Source organism: Petaurus breviceps, unplaced genomic scaffold (genome assembly GCF_028583685.1).
Source record: "Petaurus breviceps papuanus isolate PSGF00001 unplaced genomic scaffold, PetGlider_PUasm1.0 78, whole genome shotgun sequence".
Lineage (NCBI taxonomy): Eukaryota > Metazoa > Chordata > Mammalia > Diprotodontia > Petauridae > Petaurus > Petaurus breviceps.
This window is the reverse complement of record NW_027186502.1, coordinates 9,115,805-9,133,350: the sequence shown is the minus strand read 5'-3', so window position 1 is coordinate 9,133,350 and position 17,546 is coordinate 9,115,805. Positions and strand designations below refer to the sequence as shown.

Genomic DNA, 17,546 nt, shown 5'->3' with positions numbered 1-17,546 from the left:
GCCCAGGGTTACACAGCTAGTAAATATCTGAGGCCAGACTTAAACTCAGAAAGAAAAGTCTCCCTGACTCCAAGCCCAGCACTCTATCCACTCAGCCATCTAGCTGCTCCAAACATATGTATATGACTTATCTAAGAATAAGATGAAGGTCAAAGAATATGATCCTTTTATTAAAAAAAACTATTCATTGCAGTTCTTTTCGTGATGGCTTATAAATTGAGGGGATGCCCATCACCTGGACAATGGCTTAACAAATTACAATATATAAATATGATGGAATACTATTTTTCTATAAGAAGATGAAGACTACTTCAGAGAAACATGGGAAGAATTATTTGGAGTGATACAGAGGACAGTAAGTAAAATCAAGAAAATAATTTGTACAATAACAACATACTAATGAAAAGCAACTCTGAAAGATTTAAGAACTCTCATCAATAAAATGAGACCCAATATTAGTGGACCTGTGATGCATGCAACCCACCTCCTGATTACACACATAAACACACACACAACTGTGAGAATGTTGTTTTGTTTCACTATGTATATTTCTTACAAGTTTTTTTTTGTTTTTCTTTTCAATGGGAGGAAGGGAAGGAAGGAGAGAAAATAGTTTTTGCTCACTGAGAATTCTTAAATGTGATTTTTTTAAATGGAGCTATGTGAGGAGAATTTGGGCAAGAGAGTTAAAAGCTAGTCGTTTTCTAGATGAAGAAACACTTATCAAAAAATGTCTATATGATTTACATAAGGTCACCCGAAGGTGCATTCAACCATTTTGAAGAAAACAGATGAGTAGCATAGAATTGGGTATAATTGTTGCCAGAATGAATTTGTTAAAGATAATGTCATCAAGATCTATGTAGATATAACTTATTTATAGTTTTCCCATCCTGCCTCTTCATTACTTTGTTCATTTGTTGTATTCTTAACAGTACTCAGCTATTTATTGACAAATGAATAAAGAACTTCCCTCCACCTCTGAAATGAACTGTCTAGTGTAAAAGACAGGTTATAGATAGAAAGCATGAGAAAAACATTTTTAAAACTATAAAATGCTGCATACATAAAGTAATCATAGTCAATATGATATAAGATAGAATATAAAATATAATTAGATATATAAATTGCTATGAAAGCTTAGAAAATGCAAAATATTGTCATTAAAATGCTTATGAAATATGTCCCATAAGACAAAATAAAAGTTAATACCCCTAAACTTTCTTATACCACTTTAACACATAATGGTCACCTAAATATGGTTATAATCTGATTTTATCTTGCTCCCAATAAAATCCTTTATCCCGAATCACATGTGAGATGCTTTTACTTAACTACTTTTTGTCTTTGTTATGATGGAAGATGAGGGGGAATGTTATATCTGGAAATGATTAATATTCAAACAAAAGACATTACTGTTTTAAGTATGTGTATTTTTCACAGTCTAGTAGATGAATAGCAGTGAATCCCAAGTGTGTAGATATGTGCAAAATATATGATACCTAAAGTCAAGAACCATGTCTTCTATTCCTAGATATCATTTTATACAGAGCCATGAATAACAATGGACTAACATTTACTACCAAAGAAAATCTGAGGCCAAAAAATAAAAATACATTGAAATGCCTTAAATGAAAACATAAAATATGCCCAATATCCTACTCCAATGCCCCACTATGTCATGAGGGTGATCTTGGGTTCTTGAAAGTTATTAAAGTAGATCATGTACTCTAGCAAGCCCAACCAGGCCATGGAGGGTCTATTGTTTGATTTTTTTTTAAAGACTGACTTCCCTATCTTGCCCATGCCACAAGAACAGTGGCCACTCACAAGTCCCTTGGATAGTGAAGAATTCTATGAATCATCAAATTTTTAGACAATCTATAAACACTAGTTCCACTGTCAATATTCTAAATATGAGATCTTTTCCCCAGTGACACACAAGTATGCATACTTCTAGAGAAGGAAATCATTACAACCTTGATATTTTCACTGTATAGGAGACAAGAAGTAAAAAAGGAAGATGAAAGCAAGTAGAAAACAAAATTGGCCCACAGATTCTTCTTGGAGAGGCAAATAAGGGAACTGGGGGCAGTTTTACAGTGTGTCAAAAGGCAACAAGAAATCATTTCCTGGAGCACTTGGTCATATCCTATTGTAGTTTTCAGTGATTAACATTTTCAAAACCACCATGAAAATAATGAGGGTTTATGTTCAAACATCTGTTGCAGAGGATAAGGAGGTAGGAAAATTAAGAGCTGGATAAACCCTTCAAATTAAATCAAAACATGCTTTAATACTCAGTAACATCAATGCCTTTGCTTAGGGAATACAGCAGGGAAGGGAAGATTTGGAAAACATGGTTCACAGGTAAGAAATAAGAAAGGCTGAAAGAATCATAAGCTCACATCTACTTATCATAAATGCTTTTTTTTCCCCAAGAAAATAATCGGGAGGTATAGCGAGCACCAAGTAGTGTCAGAAAAAAATAATACAAGGGTAAGTTTGACAGGAAATCATAACAATTCACATTTATGGAGTATGTGTGTGTGTGTGTGTGTATACATGTATATATATATATATATATATACATATATATATATATATATCTCATTTGATCCTCATAACAATGCTGTAAGGTAGGTGTTAATATTATCGCCATCTACAGTTAAGGAAATTGAGGTTTAGGCTTGGAGAACCCAAGTAATTTCTCTAAAGTCACACAGTTACTAGATATCTGAAAGTAGTGGTTGGACTAAAGTCTCCTTGACTAAGTACAGAACTATGCTTGCTACTCACACTGTATGTATTGAATGCAATTATTTCCTATCAATCTGGGAACCATATAATCTTAAATTTAAAACTGCAAGAAACCCCCAAAACTATCTATCTAGTAAATTAAAGCCCACAGAGATTAAGTGACTTGCTTAAGGTCACACAGGTAGTAAGAGAAATAGAATAAGAACTCAGGTCCTCTGATTCCCAATGCAGCACTGTTTCTGGTGTATCACGTTGCCTTGGAGTCATTTCCAAATCAACTCCCTGTGTACATAATTAGACCACTGACTTGTTAAAGCAAAGATCAAAATTGCTACCACACTGAAAGAATAAAAATGAGAACATATGGTAAGCATTTTAGGAAACTCCAAATTGACCTATTTAAACAAGGTATTTCTATTACTGATAAATGGGTCAAGAATAAAAAAATAGACAAACACAATCACTGCTTCCTAAACAAGTTTAACTAATAAAAATATATTTCCACCACACAGAAACCTAAAAAGCTGCTCCAGTAAACAAACACATGATCTACTTTCTATTCACAAAAAATATGTCAGGCAAGTGTAACACAGGCTCAAAATACAACTTTGTAAACTAGTTGACATTTATGTAGTAAATTAATGCTTGCGATATACTTTGCAGATATTATCTAATTTGCTCCTGACAAGAATCTCATGATGGTGGATGCTATTATCATTTCCATTTTACATATGGGGAAATAGGCTGAGAAATATTAAATGAGTTGCCCAGGGTCACACACTTAGTAGCTAATAGTTAAGCATAAACCCATGTATTCCTAGCTCCAAGTTCAGCACTCAATCCACTATGGCCTGCCTCCCCTTTTTAGAGAAAGAATGGTGGAAGACTAAAAGTACTATTACCTCATAAAACACTAAACCATGGAGCAAAAAGCAGATTTAGAGAAAGTTTGGTAAGGAAATCAACTAAATCAGATCATTCCAAAGAGTAAAATAGAATAAACATACCAAATAACTAAAAAGACTTGGCAACAGCTCCATAACAAACCACTTTCTTCATCAGTGATGCTGCAGTCATTACATTTAGGACCTAATATCACATTCCCCAATGAAATGTATCAGTAAGTAGAAATGTAAGGAAGTAGACACTTGTAAGGGTTATGGGATTTAAAGATCTTCCATGCCCCCCATTGGACTTGCTGATGTAGCAGGAAGGGGTGGAGCAAGAGGAAGTGGAAGTCAAGCTAGAGTTCCTGCAGTGGTTAGCAGTGGCGGCAGCAGCAGCAGAGGCAGTGGCAGCAGCAGCAGCGCGAAGCCCTTTTTGAGTCAGCCAGAATTTCTGCTAAGGACTCCTGCTGAGGACTACCAGGGGCCGGAACTGCTGGGAGCACGCTTCCTGGATGCTGGGTGGGTGCTGTGAGTGGGGAGAGGAGGACCTTTGCCTGAGGTAGCCTGTTCTATTTTAAAGGCTTGAGAATGTGGGTGCTTTATCTACCTGTGCCAATGTCATAACTACTCTGATGGCTTTCACTTTCTGGTTTTGGGACTCAGTCTTTTGGTATTTTAATAATTTTTCTAGCTTATTCCCCCATATAGCAAGCCTGATGTATTTTGTGATGGATAATTATATCAGCATATCTGTAATTTCCATAGGCATTGTGAAATGGCATTGCTGATACAACACTTAAAAAAAAACAAAGAAGGGAAAAGCATAGACAGAGGCTACAAAGAAGAGGTCTATGCTAGAGATGATTTAATTTTGACTGTACTGAAAATGAATAAAGATGTAAAAAAAAAAAAAAAAGGTTTTAAAAACCCTGGAAAAAAAAACCTTAACCTTTTATTAGCCAAAAAAAGGGCACTGCAGAGATAACATCAATAACTACCAAATCATATACCTATTTTTCCATGTTTATAAAATCTTTATTATCATATCCTATACATTGGTTGAAGATAATTCAATTTAATAAACATTTATTAAGTACCTACTATATTCCAGACACTGTAGTAGATTCTAGGGAAAACTGTAATTGGGGATACAAAAAGATAAAAAAAGACAGCCTCTTTCTTCAAGAAATCTATAATCTAATAACAGTAAGATAACCTTGATTAAGATTTAAGGTTTTCACACAGAATATTCTATATCAGATCATATCTTTGGCTAAACTAATAGTTGACAAACTATGCTTGTGGATTAAATCCAGTTCACCACCTGCTTAAAGAAAAGTGTTTTATTTTGAGGTTTCTGATTCTACTCCATTCATAACTGATTTTTTGCATTCCTGCTTGTCTCTACAGGTTACAGGGATTAGGGATTAACTAGTCACTTGAATTACTTTTTTTAAAAATTATTCAAGGTAGAAATGGAGAGCTGAAGAATGAAGATGAAGCTCCTGACTAGTTCCATTTTCTGTTACAATACAGTCTAGGAAAATAAGATAAGAGCTAGCTGTTGTTCAGTCAAGTCCAACTTTTTATGACCCTGTTTGGAGTTTTCTTGGTAAAGATACTAGAATGGCTTGCCATTTCCTTCTCCAGTCTATAAAGGCAAACAGGGGTTAAGTGACTTACTCAGGGTTATATAGCTAGTGAGTGTCTGAGGTCGCATTTGAACTCAGGTCTTCTAGACTCTAGGCCCAGCCACTCTATCCACTGCCTCCAAAATTCTTCATGTCTACTAGTTAGAGGAAGAGGAGAAAGCAAGAAGGTTCCAGTTATCAGTGCAAAGAAGAAAAAATAGGAAAGAGAACAAGAAAATAAGAATTAGAAACATAAATTGAGTGGTCATTCAAGATTGCTAACAGTTGGGATTTAGGAGTTTGGGCCATAAAGTCTTGCGCCATAATCCAGGATTATTAATCTGGACACAGGAATTAATATTAATTAACAGAAAATGTAAATGTCAAGAATATTTTTTTAACTCTAAATAACTAAGTAGCCAAATGACTAGTTAAAATTCTAAAAGATAATCTATAATTAATTAACTAGTTGAAAAGCTTAAAAGCAGAAGAGAGTCAGGTCTAACATTCTAACTTTCAGCAAACAGAAAGCTAACTCTCACAAACATACTATTTAGACTTGACTAGATGTAAAGAAAACAAATATAGGACACTCTACATTTATTCCTGAGATAAAACTTGTTAGTAATTGCATAAGAAGAGCTCAGAAGGCTGAGTTTAAGAATTAAGAGGTGCATCAGTATCTTTCAGCACATGTATGAGATTGTTACTGCAGCCCTTCTGAAAGCACACAGAGGTATAAAAGAATTATACATGATACTTTCCAACCTTATGGTTTTGTGAAAACCACTACATGCAAAATGAGATGTAAATAATGTAGTGCTATAGACCAACAACATTTCTCCATAAGGAAATGTAGACAGGTTATATGAGTGGGTTATGTGGGTTATATGGGACTTCTTTCCCAGGAATCTGTACCTAGGTGTATCTTTACATCACACAACAGAAGCATGCCATAGTTTATGCATCAAAAACCATCTGGGTTAACCCACCCAAGAGGCTAAAATGAATGATGTATTTGTTTGTTTTCTTAATCTAAAACAAAGGGAAAAACCCACCTCAAAACTAAAAGGCCAGTCTAATTTTAATTACCATAATATTAATATATGGCAGCCCTGTTCAGTAAAAAGACATCTGCAAAAAGTTCACATTGTTAATTAACATCAGAAAAAAATCTAATCAAGTTTTATTTGAATTTTCCCATTTAACTGACGTCAATAGTAGACTGAAATGAAATTGTTCTTATCTGGAAAATGAAGTATTCAAGTAATGGAATAAAAACATAAGATAACCTCCCCTCCCCCATGTGTGCATGAGCACAGACACACACGCACACAACACACACACACACACACACACTTCTAAGTTTACCATTTTCTTATTTCTCATTAAGTAAAGCCAATATATACTTTACTCAAGAATGAGAGAAACTATTAAAATTTATACTTGGAATGGCACTTGATTTATTTTTAAAATATATGGAAAATGGAAAAATTCTCACATATGCTCCTTAGGAGAAGAGGAAGAGGCAAGAAGATTCCAGTTAACAGCGCAAAGAAGCAAAACAGGAGACAGAACAAGAAAACAAGGATTAGAAATACAAATTGAGTGGCCATTCAAGATAGCTAACTGATTAGGAGTGCTGGACAAGTCATAAAAAGAAGAGTGTTAATAACACAAGAACTAGAATAAAGGGAAAATGTTAATACGAACCAATGGGTTTCAAACTAGAAAAACTATAAACCCACAACGAAAACAGAACTTGTGATGAATGAGGATTTTTACCACACTCTGGGTGTCTCTTTCATAATGGATCTGTCATACCTCTTTTTTTCTTCAAGGACCAGATAGAAAACCAACAAAGCCCTACAGAATGTGAAAAGTCAAGCTACTAGCATTTTCAAAAGTTCATCTCTTTAAAACATACAAAACTACTACTACGCATTAAACTAATGTCAAAAGTGTTATTTCAGGCAATTACATTAAGATTTCATACTTTGTTATCACCATTTTTTATAAGCTTGTGGAGTACTCAATGGGCACCTAAACAATAGCAAGCATTGAATTTCTCTACATGCACAGGACCTGGATTCAGATCTGGTCCCTATAGCCTATTCCCTAATGTCCTCCTACTCAACTCAGTTTTCCAGCATCTCAATTTCCTCAATTACAGAAAGGAGTTGGGACCAATGGTTGAGGTATCCTACAGTTCTAGGTTCATGATATTAAGCCACACCTAAATTAATTCATGGTAGTGAGGGAGTACTGAAATTGTGTATTCTGGAATTTGGCATGGACAAGGCCAATGCAATATATCTATCCTTTCTAAAGACAAAAATAAATGAGACAAACAAATCTGAGATGAGAAACTCTGGCTACAGAAGCTGTAGAAAACCATGAACAAAACAATCATGGTATCATAAGCTACCAAGCACAATTTTTGTATTTATGAATTAAAACTTTATATTTGTCCCAATAAAAATTCATTCTACTGGGGCTGTATGCTCAAAAAACTAAAAAAGATGCACATATGCAAAAAATCTTGATAGCAGCATTATTTGAAACATATGAAAAAAAACTAGAAACAAAATATGTTCCCAATGATTGGCAGAGTAAACAACTCCCATTAAGGCATGTGAATGTATCTGTTACTACTCCTTAAGGAATGACAAAATATAAAAAATTCAGAGAACTAAGAAAAAACTTACATGAAAGCAGGAAGTGATTCTGAATGAGAAAAACAGAGACCAAAGTCAAAATACATCTGAGGGGGACTACATAAATAAAAATGACAGGGAGAGGCAAATACTACTTTCTCTAAAATATCAGATCTTAAATGAGAAAGTGACTGAATATTCTGTAGGTTTAATTTCAAGGATGTTTCCAGACTTTTAAATCAGCAGATAAGGAAAAGATGGACTAAAAATAAAAGTTCCATTTCATATTTAACTGATCATGTCAGAAATGTATTGTTCTTTTCTTTTCATCTTATTTAAATAGTTATATAGTGTGCTGGATAGAGTACTGGATTTGGGAGTCACAAAATCCTGAGTCTGAACCCTAGTTCAGACAGACATTTACTTCGCTGTACAACCAAAGATAAGTCGCTTAACTTCTCTCGGCCTCAGATTCCTCTTTTGAAGGAGGAGAAAAATAATAACACCTATTTCACAGAGTCGTGAAGATCAAATGATTGGAAGTGCCATGTAAATCTCAGATATCCTTATAGTGATTTATACGAGGTTAGAAAGGAAATAAAATTCTCAGAAGCAGTAGTAATAGAATAAACAAAAGACTTTGCATTAGAAGACATAGATTCACAACCCAATTGTACAACTCAAATTCTGCTGTGACCCTGGGAAAGTTATTTCACTTCTGCTTTCTCATCACTCCCCCCCCCCCAAAAAAAATGAAAGTTGGACTAGATGGTGTCTAAGGCCCCTTCAGCTCCATATGATCCAATATGTTGAAAATTTTTTTAATCAATCCTGTAAAGAAATAATCTTACCTGAAATAGGGAAAGGCCAAAGTTCAATTTCCAGATGGATGAGTTTCAATCTGTAAATGAATTTTGCCATAGACTACAAAGCTAAAAATCAAACTCTTCCAGAGGGACACAGGTGTATCAGCCGGACCTTTCCTAATAGGATATAGGACCAAAGAAACTAATATCTCTTTTATCTACAGGATTTTATAAATTAAAAGTAAAAAACAAACATAAAATATCTTAGCCTGGACTTCTGTGTACTATGTGGTTTGTTTCTAACCTATCCTTTTCTCTCTCAAATCTATACACGTTCATATACTGCCCCTATACTCAGAACAAACTCCCTTCATATCCCCACATATTGAAATCCTTCTCTTTCTTTGTGTCCAGGCTCAATCAGTACCTTCTTCTCCATGAAGCCTTTTTTGCTCCCTCGCTGATCTCAAAACCCTTTTAGCTAGAAGGGATCCCTCCTTGTTTCATCCTTCTCTGATTTCTACTTATTACATTTCAAATTTTATCATTGTACACAAGCTTATGCTAGTATATGCCTTGGGGACAGGAATTATAACATTTTTCTTCTTTGCTAGGCTTTGGAGATAAATACATAGTAGGCCGTTTTAAAAGGCTTATTGAACTGAAACATATTTTAAGCTGAAAATTCTAAAAGGGGGCCTTGGAAAGGCAAAGGTCCTGAAGTTTTCCCACCTCCTAGGTAACTCTTGAGGCTAACATAAAGAATGCTGCTTCTTAAGGGAGTTTACAACACTTATTAACTTTGGTATCTGAAACTCCCACTATTTAGTTCAAGAAGTCTTGAGAGTATATAAATACACCAACATGGAATCAGTAATTTAAAAAAATAATTTCCTTAAATATATTTTCATAAGTTCAAACTACCATGTGATGCATTTCCTTAAGTCAGTTATACCAGTACAGGAAGAAATGTTTACTCAGTCACAATCTAAAACATTCAATTCCAGAAGATAGAGGTCTTTCCAATAGAAAGAATCCCAAGGCAAATTCTTGCTCTTAATGACATGACACATTTGAGTTCAACATCTGTTCAAACGCTTGCTCACACATCATTAAATGTTGGTTTTTATTTTTTTTATGAACCTCTACTCCCACACAACCATACCCTATAAGACAGAATAAGTTAGGTGAAATCATTATAAATCAAAATGGACATGTCCTTAAACACAGAATTCCAGGTAAATAACTAAATTAAAATCAGAAAATAACCACTTCACCAGTCCAACACCCCCCCAAATACCCTCTACCAATACACAACAGTAACAGCATACAAGTACCCATGAATAGGTATTTAAAAAATCAATGTGAAGAACCGTCTCTCTGCTTAGTTACCTCCTGGTCTATCAACACAGCAGCAATAATCCTGGAAGTAGCAGCTTCAGAGCAAAGCTATAACCTAGGGAGACAGGCTTCTGGGTGCAATAGCAAACAAAAATAACTGAAATTCTAAGCAGATCTTTAGAGGGCTGCTTCTTGCCACAGTTGTCACCAAAGTCCCCTCAGAATGGTGAAACTTTAGGTATTACTCCCATTTTCTTTTTTTCTCTCCTGTTTCTGCGCCAGGCTGAAATGGCCCACCTTTCATTTCTCACTAGTTCTCCATCTAACTTCTAACTAGATTTGCTGCTACTGTCAATCCCCTAAGCCAAGAGTATCACTTGCTTCACTCCACAGAGGTTTTGGGGGATGAAGTTTCCCTTGGAATTAAGTCTATTAAGATAGAATCACAAACTCTTTGAATATATTCAAAGTTGAGTTAAATTTGGAGCTGTAAAGTACGGGGGTATCTGAAAGAACATATTTAAAACATGGAGTAAAAGAAACAAAAATAAGAGCAAGATGAATACTTTCTGTACATTAATGTTTCAAAAAAACTTATCCAAGGAAAATGGGTAGTTCTAGGCAACAAAATTAATATTTGTACAGCAATGATTAAAGTAGATATTTTCCAAGGTTAGTGTGTTTTTTAATTGCATCCTATTATTTTAGTTATTTAGATTTTAAAATGTTAATTGAGATAGTTTCATTACTCAACAACTTTGGCTCAGTCTGGTTTTATCTTAGTTTATTTTTTGAATTCTGAGGTCTTAAAGTCTTGTACTTATTTTTTTCTCAAAATGAAACAAAAAAAACATCTGGGCATCTTACAGTTTTCACTGTGGAATGCAAAGATAAACATTTTGAATAATGAAAAAATAAGATTTACAAGACACAAAAATGAGGGCACTAGGTCACCAGACTTTTACACACATGTATCTTATAGATATGGAATAAAATTATTCTGGGAAAGCTGAATCTAAAACAAAATTTAAAATATCAAAACCTATTTTCCATTAACATTCAAATATAAAACTGGAAATATATCTAAGATGGACTTTGGAAAAGGAGCCCTTGGAATAAGGTAAGAATGGGGGGAAGACAGAAAGCTAAGTTTTACATGATTTTCTCTGTAGAAACCAGTAGTTGATGTTTCAGATTGCAATTACATAACTCCACTTTAAGTAACTTTTGCTCAACTCTTCTTTAGCAAATTCTACATTAGAAAAACCTCTACAGTGTCACCTAGCTCAAAAATGGAACTATCTTGTATACAAAATAAAATGTGAAAAAGCCAACAGTAAGATATTAACAGTTGTACTATTAAGGTCTGTATCTTGCAGTTGCTGTTGTGTCATTTCAGTGGTGTCCAATCTTTGTGACTACATCTGGAGTTTTCTTGGCAAAATACTGAAGCAGTGTATCATTTCCTTCTACAACTCATTTTGTAGATGAGGAAACTGAAACAAACAGGATTAAGTGACTTGCCCAGGGTCACACAGCTAGTAAGTGTCTTCAGGTTGGGTTTTAATCAAGCCCCATGTTGTATTCACTGTGCCACATAGCTACTCCATAATATTAATACTAACTCACATTTATGTGGTGCTTTAAAATTTGCAAAGCACTTTACAAATTTGATCCTTACAACTCTACAGCTGATTATAGGGTAGGTAATAGGTTTCTATATTACTGTTACTATAACCTGTTTCCAAAGTAAATTCACTTCCAGACATATGTAACTCAGAAAACCACTGGTAATCTGATATGTATACTACATGCATATTAAAAATTGCATCACATTCTAAAAGTCAAATTCATAATTTGGGGGGGGTGCATTTATAAATATTAAATTCAATCAGGGGTTCTTAACCTAGAGTTTGTGAACTTTTTTCCATTCTGATAACTATTTCATTATAATTTATTTCCTTTATAATTTATGCATTTTATTATTTACATTTAAAAACATTATTCTGAGAAGGGGTCCATAAGCTACACCAGAAGGATCTCTCTCTCTCTCTCACACACACACACACACACACACACACACACACACACACACACACAATGTTTCTTTAAGGGAACTATTGCCAAATTACATGAAGATTAACTTCAAATAAATTTTAAAGAAAGAATCACATCATGTTTTGAGAGAAGGATTTATGAAACATCCAACAGGAGTGGGGAAGGCCTAGTCAATGATGCCCATTCTCATTAGCATGTACAGCATGTTTGATTGATGCAATTCCCCACATGATTTTTGGAGCAAGGGCAGATATTTTATTACTAGTTCTGCTCTGCTAACCTAATGATAGAGAGAGATATTTGATTGGTTGCTGATCTAGAACAAAGGTGTATACAAAAGGTACTTACCACCCAAAGTGAGCCCTTTCCTCTTTCCTGCTTGGTTGGTTTCTTATAAAGTTAGAGAGAGACACTGTAAGCCACTGCATCAGAGGAGATCTCAGGTCCCCTCCCCACTTGGGACCAACATGCAATCCCATTAATACACACCTCTGTTTTTTGCCTCTATGTTTATTCTTAGAATGAGTATTGGAGACAACCAAGATCTTATGAACATTGAAAGATCATAACATCAAGTCACCAGAGATCCAGTAACCAAAGTCTATGCCACATATCAGTTATCTGTAGAAAATCAATATGGTTTAAAAAAAAGTGAAGTCCTTAGTAATTTGTTTGACCCCGCATCAATGTATGGGAGCTAAGAGGGAACTACAATGATTCATCCATTGGTAATGCCAAATGTAGAAGTGAATTTGATAGGATAAATGATATGTAGGAAATACTTTAAGTTTAATCCCACTATCCCTAGGGACCAAAGTAGTATAGCAAAAGAGCATGAGCCCAGGTCTTTCTTTTAACTTATGTTCTTGCTATATATTTGCCACAAGTAGTCCTTTGTAAAAGCAAATTGATGTATATGATTGTGATTAAATACTATAGTGCTTTAAGAAATGATGAACTGTAAGAGCACCGGCTCCAGTGTTGGGACGACCTGGAGATCGAATCCCGGGCTCAGACACTCAGCACCACACCCAGAAATAACTGGCCGTGTAACCTTGAGCAAGTTACTTAACCCCAATTGCTTAAAAAAAAAATGATGAACTGGATAATTTCAGAAAAACCTGGGAAGACTTATATGAATTCATTCAAAATGAAGTGAGGAGAACCAGGGGAACACTGTTCATAGTAACAACACTATAAGGATAATCAACTGTAAAAGATGTAGCTACTCTAATCAAGACAATGAACCGAGACAATTCCCAAGGACCCAAGATAAAAAAAGAATGTTATCTACCTCCAGAGAAAGAATTGATGAACTCTAAATACAGATTGAAACATAGTTTTTCTTTAAATTTATTTTTATTGGATTTTTTGTTTGCGTTTTCTTTTTATAACATAACTAATATGGAAATATGTTTTGCATAACTTCATATATATAGTGAATATCAAAATGCTTACCTTCTCAAAGAAGGGGAGTGGGATGGGAGGAAGGAAGAGAATTTGAAACTCAACATTTTAAAAAATAAATGTTTATGTGTAATTGCGAAATATTTAATGGAATAAATAAAAATATGCTTTACAAAGGAAATTGATGTTTATTGGTTAAATGATATTGGACTGCCAGTTAAGAATGGGAAAAGCACAGAGGAATAGGGGTTTGCTCCAATGGCAGATAAACATTCCCAACCCCTCAGGATTGCCCCTAGAATTTTAAAGGGAATATGTAGCCTTCCTCACTCTAAGAACCTGACCTTCTAGTGTGCTTGTGGGTTAGAGTTAAAAATGTACACACACACACACACACACACACACACACACACACACACACACACATCCTCTAGATTCCAACAAGAATTTGGGGGAAATTGCGAAATTTATAAATATTTCCAATAAAAATCAACTTTGATTCTTAAATTTAAGCACTAAATGGTTTTTTAAAATTCCATTAGTTTGTCGTTAAAGAGTAAAAATTATGTTTTATATTACCTCAGCATAGCACCTTGCACAAGCAAGCTTTTGATAAACATCTAACATGAATTTCCCCTAAAACTGAAAAAGTCTGGAGCAACTAGGTGACACAGTGAATAGAGAACTGGCCCTGGAATCAGGAGGACCTGAGTTCAAATCCAGCCTCAGACACTTTACACTTACTAGCTGTGTGACCTTGGGCAAGTCACCTAACCCCAATTGCCTTGCCTTTCCCCCTCCAAACAAACAAAAAAAACTGAAAAAGTCAAAAGAACTGCATATATTCTCAAATCTCTCATGTAAATAACATTCCAGTGTTAATTTCATCATCAAGTAGCCAGTGGATACTACTGTACTTCCCAGAAATTACAAAAAATAATTTTCTGGCAACCATTAAAACTTTTCAGAAATAACATCATCATTCCCTATTCTATCATACCAATTACAGTTTTACATGAAAGGAACATGTATTTTTATGCTATTATAAACAATATGAGGGAAAAATGTGTGCATCCATAAATATAATATACTGTCATAGGAAGTAGAGATATGTAGTAGACACAAAACTTGTCATGTTTTCAAAACCTAATTTTTTAAATCATAGAAAGTTAGTTTACCTCAAGAAACTCCTTGTGTGATGCTTCACCATAGCACAGAAATGGTGACTCCAGGATTTCCAAAACAATGTAAAAGGTTTGGCTAGTTTTACCATGCTGGAAAAGCTTCAAGCATACTCCTGGCGGTAGCCTGAGTCTGCTTTCCAAGAACAAACCTAGCTAAGTATAGAAAAGCTCATGACCAGCAGGTTGGTCATATAGTCTGATTTCTACATCCATAGAAAAGAAAGTGCATTAGTTTCTTTACTTCCATTCAGCTTCCTTCAGCTCTTAGGGTGATAGAAAAGAGGGCAGAAGGTCTTTAAGAATCAAGAGGTTTTCAGAAAGACATTCATTTTAATTTAGCTACTGATATTCTGAAGGTGACATATACTTCTCTAGTGACCAAACAAATGAACATACTATTAAAGGGGATGAATCACAGAAATTTTGACATCCTCACTGTACAAATCCAGGAGATAGAAAGAAATGACAGTTAATTGGAAGAATGGCTTATAGGTTCCCTTTAAAAATTTAAATGAAGGACTTGAGCTGTTGACTTTATGATACATCTAAAGTCAATGTTACTTCATAGGACATGTGGCCATTTTATATTCTAGTATTAATAACAAATATTTTCTTTTTTTTTGCTTTTTTTTGGAGGGCAATTGGGGTTAAATAACTTGACCAAGGTCACATGGCTAGTTTTTGTGTTAAGTTTCTGAGGCCAGATTTGAACTCAGGTCCTCCTGACTCCAGGGCCGATGCTCTATTCACTGCACCACCTAACCGCCCCAAACATGCTTAGATGCCACAGAGTAAGTGGCAATGCCTTAACTGTATATGTGTTGTAAAGGCCACTAGGACCTCTTCCATCCTTATCAAGGGGACTGCTAACTTTCTCTCCTTTCATATAACACAATAACAAATGTTTTCAGAAAGCCTAAAATAAAAATAAGTGTGGCTTATTAGCCATCATCTGTTGAAGAAAATGACGAGGTATAGAAAGTCTGTCCAAATTAAACCAACATGTCTTCAAAGCAAAGAGAAGCATGAGAATAGGGAATAATGCTGGAAGATATGGATCAGGAATAAGAAATGAAAGTGGCCCCAAAATTAATATACTGCCCCAAAGTCTCATGACTATACATCATAAACAATGTTTTTTGAGAAAAGAAAGTGAATCCATAGGTATGGAGAGATGACAAGAAGGAAATGAATTACAATGGACAGGAAACAATTCATTACTGAAGTAGCCCTTCCTTAATCAGCTGTCTGTGTACAGTCAGACTTTCTAGAGAACAGATTAAATACAAATCTAGAAGACAGAGACTGATGAGAAAAGACAATGAGGAGTATTACCTCCTAAGACAGAGAAAAGAAGTGGAGGGAAAGCAGCGGTGGAAGGCAAAACCAATTTTAAAGAAATCTTGATGAGAGATTCAATTTAAAGAAAGTCATTCTGAGGGAACTTGAAGGTAAAGCTGGAAGGAGGCAGATGAAGAGGAGAAAGGTGGGAAAGAGCTGAAAATATTTTTCTGAAGAACTCTTTTCACTGTCAAAGGAAATGGAGCTAAAATATGAACTAGCATCATACTCCTAGATGTGTTAAGTGAAGAGCTAGAAGTGGCATTAAAGAGAACAAAGACTGAGAATATTTGACACTGAAGCTGACTGAATATGCATACAGCAGAACTTTGGGGAAAAGCAACATAATTATAAGCATGTGACACAATCACAAAGTGAGATTGCAAATGCATGGGGGGGTGATTTTTATTAGTTTAAAAAAGGGGGGAAGAAAGGAAAATCTACAAAACCTACCACTATCTAATTTTGATGACTGTTTTCTTCTCATTTATATTAATTTTTATGGGAACATATGCATATGTGTGTGTTTATCAATGGCACCCCTGATAATGGTATTATTAGGGAACAGAAAGGATTTTGAAATGATATTCCACAACAGACTACAATTTATAAGATTATTAAATATTATCATGATTGTTAATGTATTTGTTATTGATTAAATCATTTGTCTGTTATTTTGTTTATCAAATATTATTCAAATAATAAATATTAAAACAAATACCTGCCTAAAGTCTCTCCAAATCATGTTATAATTCTTTAAAGATAAGAGAGAGGATTTTATTCAACAACCTTTTGATCCTTAATGTCAAGCAAGGCATAAAATAGAGAGATATAGGCTTGTCAAGACTGTTTATCACTCCTGTGTAGGAGAGAGAAGACAGTCCAAATTGAAGAAAAAAATCACTATAGGTTATTATATCCTCCAGATGTTCGTATTTGTAAATGATATTGTTGTGGCTGCATCAAATCACATAATGTTTCTGAGCCACCTGGAAGAGATACATAACCATGGAGAGTTTGGTTCAACCATTCATGCAGGAAAAATCAAATAAATAAAGAATGTTGATTTTCCAGACTTTGACGTATCATTAGATGAACAACTTATAGAACATGCCCATCAATACATATACCTTGAACAATGAAAAAGGGCAAATCAAGTACAAAATTAAATAGGAAAAGGAGAGCTGACTGACCAGTTTCCTTGAGCTCCCTAAATGATTCCAAATGCTTTTTCCCAAAATGAAGGTTCATGTTTTAAATACCAATTCAGCGCTAGTGATGTAGTATGGCTATAAGTTCTGGGACAATACACTGTAGAGTTAAAAAAGGGTATCATCAATCAGAGGTCAATGGAGAGGCATATATTATATGTTGCCACCACTCTTGGCAAATAAATAAGGAACTATAAAAAAGAACCATAAAAAGATGTCAAAGAAATGTCTGAGTAAAAAAAAATAAGTCATGAAGCAAGAGT

The 17,546-nt window shown here is 34.7% G+C and overlaps 1 protein-coding gene and 1 non-coding gene across 2 annotated transcripts in view; both read right to left on the bottom strand.

Moving 5' to 3' along the window:
• Window positions 1–17,546, bottom strand: part of PDE3A (phosphodiesterase 3A) — a 359,573-nt gene that overhangs the window by 313,029 nt on the left and 28,998 nt on the right. The window lies entirely within an intron of this gene.
• LOC138175682 (U6atac minor spliceosomal RNA) lies at window positions 15,499–15,624 on the bottom strand. Its single transcript, XR_011172067.1, has one exon. It is a non-coding gene; the product is annotated as a U6atac minor spliceosomal RNA (small nuclear RNA).